The sequence below is a fragment of the Chrysochloris asiatica genome, unplaced genomic scaffold (genome assembly GCF_000296735.1).
Source record: "Chrysochloris asiatica unplaced genomic scaffold, ChrAsi1.0 scaffold00171, whole genome shotgun sequence".
In the NCBI taxonomy this organism is placed as follows: Eukaryota; Metazoa; Chordata; class Mammalia; order Afrosoricida; family Chrysochloridae; genus Chrysochloris; species Chrysochloris asiatica.
In genome coordinates this window covers 5,242,669-5,248,909 of record NW_006408689.1, presented here as the reverse complement: position 1 = coordinate 5,248,909, position 6,241 = coordinate 5,242,669, and positions in this window count along the sequence as shown.

The following is a 6,241-nucleotide window of genomic DNA, read 5'->3' as shown; positions in this document are numbered from 1 at the left end:
AGAAGAATTGATGCATTTGAGTTATGGTGTTGGAGAAGAATATTGAAAGTGCCATGGGCTGCCAAAAGAACCAGCAGATCTGTGTCGGAAGAAGTGCAGCCAGAGTGCTCCTTGGAGTTTAGGATGGCCAAACTTCATCTCTCATACTTGGGACATATTGTCAGGAGGGTCAGTCACTGGAGAAGGATATCATGTTTGGTGAGGTGGAGGGTCAGAGAAAAAGAGGAAGACCCCCAGCAAGATGGATTGGCAAAATAGCAGCATCAATGGGCTCAAGTGTGGCAACAATTGTGAGGTTGGCACTGAACCGGGCAGTGTTTCGTTCTGTTGTGCATAGGGTCACTATGAGTCAGTACCGACTCAATGGCACCTAACAAGAACATAGGGTCACTATGTGTTAGAACCAATTCAATAGCAATATGTTTTTGCTATGGTCTTGAGAAATTTTAAGCCCCCCATAGTATAATTGGAGTCTTGTTGAGGCACTGAAGGATAAGCACTGGATTGCAAGGTCTGTTTGAGCCTCAAGGTGGTGGTTCAAACCCACCAGCTCTCCATGGAAACCCTATACAAGGTCGCTGAGTTTGAACCAACTTGACAGCACTTAACAATGCAGTATAATGTCTTTCTTTTTGATCATTCCTTCTAAGCATCAATTATGTGTAAAACACATTGGGGGTACATTAGGAATAAGATCTAATTCTTACTTTAAGAGAAGTTTCTGGTCCAAGACAGAAATGATAGATATATAAAGAAACAAGCAGTTACAGCCCTTTTGTGAGTAAAGTTCCAGGAACGGCTTCCTGAGAGAATGCACGGACTTTGTCCTGAAGGACGGCTAGAAGGCAAGGAACAGTGATGGAGTGGGAGATCATTTGCAAGCAGGGAGACCAATTCATACAGAGTTTGAAACCAATCCAGAAGCTCTGAGTTCTTTAAAATAGAGTTACACTCCAAAGCTGACAAGTTTAAATCAAATCTGAAATTCCTGTGCTGCAGGCTGCCAAGTCCTCTTCTCTGCCTCATATTGTTCTATCATAGTGCAGTTTCTGGAGTCTAGGTAAGATACAGGAAGCCAATCAATCTTTTGTAGTGAAGTGGGGAAAAGGTTTCAAGGTTTTCAAATTGAGACATCTGTCTAAATGTTACTATTATTACTGGGTGCCCTCAAGTCCATTCCGACTCCTAGTGATGCCATGTGAAGGAGAAGAATTGCCCTGTAGGATTTTCTTAGCTGTAATCTTTACAAGAGCAGATCACCAAACCTTTCTCGGGCAGAGCCACTGCATGGGTTCAAACTGACAACCTTTCAGTTACTAGGGGAGCACTTAACCAATTGTGCCACCAAGACTCCTCTCTATCCAAATATGTTGTTGTTGTTAACTGCTGTTGAGGCAGTTCCACCTCATATCGACCCTGTGTGGGTTTCCGATGAGCAGCTGATGGGTTTGAACTGCTGACCTTGTAGTTCCCAATCCAGCGCTGAAATAGCAGGGCATAAAACATTTAGCATCTAAGACAGATCGTGACTATAGTTTTAGTAGCACTTTAAGGTGTAGTGTGCTTCAGGAAGAGAATTCTACCCATCCTCTGAAACCTTTTTTAACAAACATGGTAACTTACAGAACTCTGAATAAAACTTAAAGGTTACCTACTTTTTAATAGAATGGATATTGGCATGTTGAGTGCTTTCCAAATTTGTGATTCCCAGGCACTCTGCTATAACAGGGGACGGAATTAAAGTTGCATTTGTGGACTTTGTAATGCATTTTGTTTTACTTCTTACTGTTTGTTCGATGGGCCTTATTATTATTATTATTTCTTTTTCTCTGACATCATTCCTGTAGCTAGACATCCTAATTCTGCATTAATGCCAGTTGGTTTTCCACCACTCAGGAATATCAGCAATGCCAAAAAATCTCAGGCCATGTTATATCACACCTAAAAATTACTCTTGGCCAAAATTTTAAGTCCACAAGATGAATTAGACTTAAATAAAAATGCCATTATGTACTATACTTAACCTCGCCCAAATTTCCCATTACAAATACGGAGTTTTGGTTTCCTTAATTTAAAAAAAGCAAAAACAAAACAATAGTGCCTCGAGGGGGGTTTGAATTTCTAAGCCTTCAAGATCAAAAATTTCTTTAGTAGTCTGACTTATAAAATGTTGGAAAGCCAGAACAAATCCTTTTCCTTCTATAAAAGCCTTGCCATGTTTTTATCTCGGTATAACTCAAAATGAATGAACTGGAAAATGAGGTGGGTACATTCTGATCAAAATCTAACAATTCATCTGAAGTGGTTGATCATTCCAAAAGTGTCATTGTAATTAATCTGACCCAAGAATAAATTTTTAATGAGTTCTTATCTGATGATTGTTATAGATTGAATTATATCGCTCCTCCTTGCCTCAAATATGTGTCTACTTGCCTAGGCCATGATTCTTAGTATTATGTAATTATCCTGTATTTTGTGGTCTGCTATAATTATCCTGGAGCCCTAGTGGCTCAGTAGGTTAATCACTGGACTGCTAACGGAAAAGTTGGTGGTTCAAATCTACCAGCGGCTCTGTGGGAGAAAGATGAGGCAATCTTGTTCTGTAAAGATTTATAGCCTAGGAAACCCTATGGAGCAATTCTTCACTGTCCTATGTTGTTGTTAAAGTAACACCGAGTCAGTTTCACTAATAGTGACCCTGTATAGGGTTTCTTGGTGTGGCACTGTGGGTTAATGCGTTAGGCTGCAAAGCCGTTTGAACTGCAAGGTTGAAGGTTCAAGCTCACCAGCTCATCCTTGGAAACCCTATACAGGGTCGGAACTGTATGGGTCGGAACCGACTCGAAGGCACTTAACAACAACATACGGTTTCTGAGGAGTAACTGGTAGGTTTAGTCTCCCAACCTTGCAATTAGCAATCAAGTGCTTATTTAGTGCCACAACTCCATGGCAGTGGTGTTTTTTTAATTGTAAATCCTAATCTCTATTTATTAATGGACTCGTGGTGTGGCGCTGTATGATGAACACTGGACTGCGAACCACAAGGTCAGCAGTTCAAACCCACCAACTGCTCCTTGGAAACCCTATATAGGGTCGTTCTGTGTCAGAATCGACTCGACAGCACTTCACAACGATATGTTATTAATTAGGCAGGATTATTGGCAGTTATGTTCATGAAGCACGATGCAATCTACAGAATTAGGTTGTATCTTGACTCAATCTCTTTTGATTAAACAACTGAGCAGAGATTAGAGAAAATGACTACAACAAAGAAAGGGACTGGAAGCAGAGTGTGTTCTTTGGGTCTTGGTTCTTGACCCAAAAAACTCCTAGATCCAGAACCAACAGAGAAAGGAAGGCTTTCCCTGTAGCTGGCACCCTATATTTGGACTTTTAACCTCCTAAATTGAGAAATAATATATTTCTGTTTGTTGAAACCACCCTTTGTTCTATTTCTGTTACAGCATCACTAGATTACTAAAACAATGATCTAGAAATCTGCTAAGTAGTACTTACAAGAGAACAAAGCTGATTATAGCTGTCCATGTTAGGTGCCACTGATTTGGTTCTGACTCACAGTGACCCTATGCACAACAAAATTAAACACTGCCTAGTCCCGTGCCATCCTTGTAATTGTTGTTATGTACAAGCCCATTATTGTTGCCTCTATGCCAGTCTATCTCCTTGGGGTCTTCCTTTTTCCCTAACCTTCCACTTTGCCACCCATGATGTCCTTCTCCAGGGATTGGTTCCTCTTGACAACATGTCCAAAGTATGAGAGACTTAAGTCTCAACATCCTGCTTATAAGGAGCATTCTGAATGTACTTTTTTCCAAGACAAATTTGTTTTTTCTTTTGGCAGTCCATGGTACTGTCAATATTTTTCTCCAACACATTAATTCAAATGCATCAATTCTTCTACAGTCTTCCTTATTCATTGTCCAACTTTCACATGCATATAGGAAGATTGAAAATGCCATGGCTTGGGTCAGGTGCACCCAAATCCTCAAACTGATATATTTGCTCTTCAACACTTTAAAAAGGTCTTGTGCAGAAGATTTGCCTAATGCAATACGTCATTTGATTTCTTGACTGCTGCTTCCATGAACATTGGCTGTGGATTCAATCAAAATGAAATCTTTGACAATTTAAATCTTTTCTTCATTTATCATGATCTTATTTATTGGTCCAATTGTAGAGATTTTTGTTTTCTTTACTTTGAAGTGCAATCCATACAGAAGGCTGTGAACTTTTATCTTCATGAGTAAGTATTTTAAGTCCTCTACTTTTTCAGCAAGCAAGGTTGCGTCATCTGCATATCACAGGTTGTTAATGAGTCTTCTTCCAGTCCTGAGGCCATGTTCTTTTTCATATAATCCAGCTTCTCAGATTATTTGCTCAAAATACAGATTGAATAAGTATGGTAAAAGAACAACGCTGACACACACCTTTCTTAATTTGAACCATTAAGTATCCTCTTGTTTTTTACTAAGAACTATGACTTGGTCTATGTATAGGTTCCTCGTGAGCACAATGAAGTGTTCTGGAGTACCCATTTTTCATAATGTTATCTATAGTTTACTATGATCCACACAGTTGAGTACTTTTGCATAACAGTCTATAAAACACAAGTAAATATCTTTCTGGTATTCTTTGCCTTCAGCCAAGATCCATCTAACGTCAGCCACTATACCCTTTGCTTCATGTCTCATCTGAACTCAGCTTGAATTTCTGGCAGCTCCCTATCAATGTACTGTTGAAAGTGTTTTTCGCTTATCTTCAGTAAAATTTTACTTGAGTGTGTTATTAATGATATTGTTCAGTGATTTCCACATCTTGGTGGGTCACATCTCTTTGGAATGGACACAAATATGGATCTCTTCCAGTCAGTTGGTCAAGTAGCTGTCTTCCAAATTTCTTGGTACAGATGAATGAATGCCTTCAGGGCTGCATCACGTTGTTGAAAATTTTCTATTTGTATTCCTGGAACCTTGTTTTATGCAAATGCCTTCAGTGCAGCTTGGATATCTTTCTTCAGTACCATCGAGCTCTTGATCATGTGCTGCTTCTTGGAATGGTTGAATATGGACCAATTCTTTTTGGTACAGTGACTGTGTATTCTTTCCATCTTCTTTTGATGCTTTCTGCATCATTCAATATTTTGTCCATAGAATCTTTCCATAATGTTACCCAAGACTTTTGCTTCACAGCAACATGCATGCCACATACTATGACAAATTGACAGATAAGTGAGATTATGACTGAGAAATATTTTGAATTGTTTATAAAAGTTATGAAAATTTCTTAAGCATAACCAAACACCTTGAGGGAATAAAAAATCATTGCGCCTGGAGGCTCAAGATCATAATCTTGGGGGCACCAAGGTCAATTGGCATAACATAGTCCACAAAGTCAATGTTTACTTCCTACTTTGGTGAGTAGTGACTGGAATTTTAAAAGTTCATGAGCGGCCAGCTATGGAGCAGCTATTGGTCTCTCCATGTGTGGAAGAAAGAAGAACAATGAAAATTAAAGTAAAGATGCTTGGAATCAGTTAGTCCAGTGGACTAATGGAACATGTGAACATCAATCTCCAGGACTCTGAGACCAGAAGAACTAGATGGTGCCCAGCTACCACTACCACTACCACCTGCTCTGAAAGGGATCATTTAGAAGATCCCAGATAGAGTTGGGGAAAATGGGAAACAAAATCCAAAAATTTTTTTTTTTTTTAAAAAAGACCAGGCTTGCTGGTCAGAGGCTTGCTGAGACTACGGTCCTTGGCTATCCTTCAGTTCTAGAATGGAATCACCTTTATGGATCAATTTTCAGCCAAGTGGTAGGTAGCTATATAAGGGAGACAACAACAGTAGTAAGTATGTTCATCATGGAATGGCCAACCACTGAATATCAAAAGGGTAACATTGACCTAAGGACAAAGTTCAAAGGGTTGGGAAGGAGGGTGGAATGGAAATAAGAACCACAGGGGGAAAGTGGGATGACTGTTGTTACAAGGGAGGGATGAAATCATTGGGATGAAACAAAGTGTATGATTTGTTGAATGTAAAACTGATGATCTCTGTAAATCTCCACATAATTCATAACTAAAAGTTTCAAAAAAATAAATGTTCATGAGTGATTATCTAAGGTGCAATATTGGTCTCTCCACATCTGGAGAAAAGGAGTGAAGAAAATCAAAGACACGTAGGAACAATTAGTCCAGAAGACTAAATATATATAC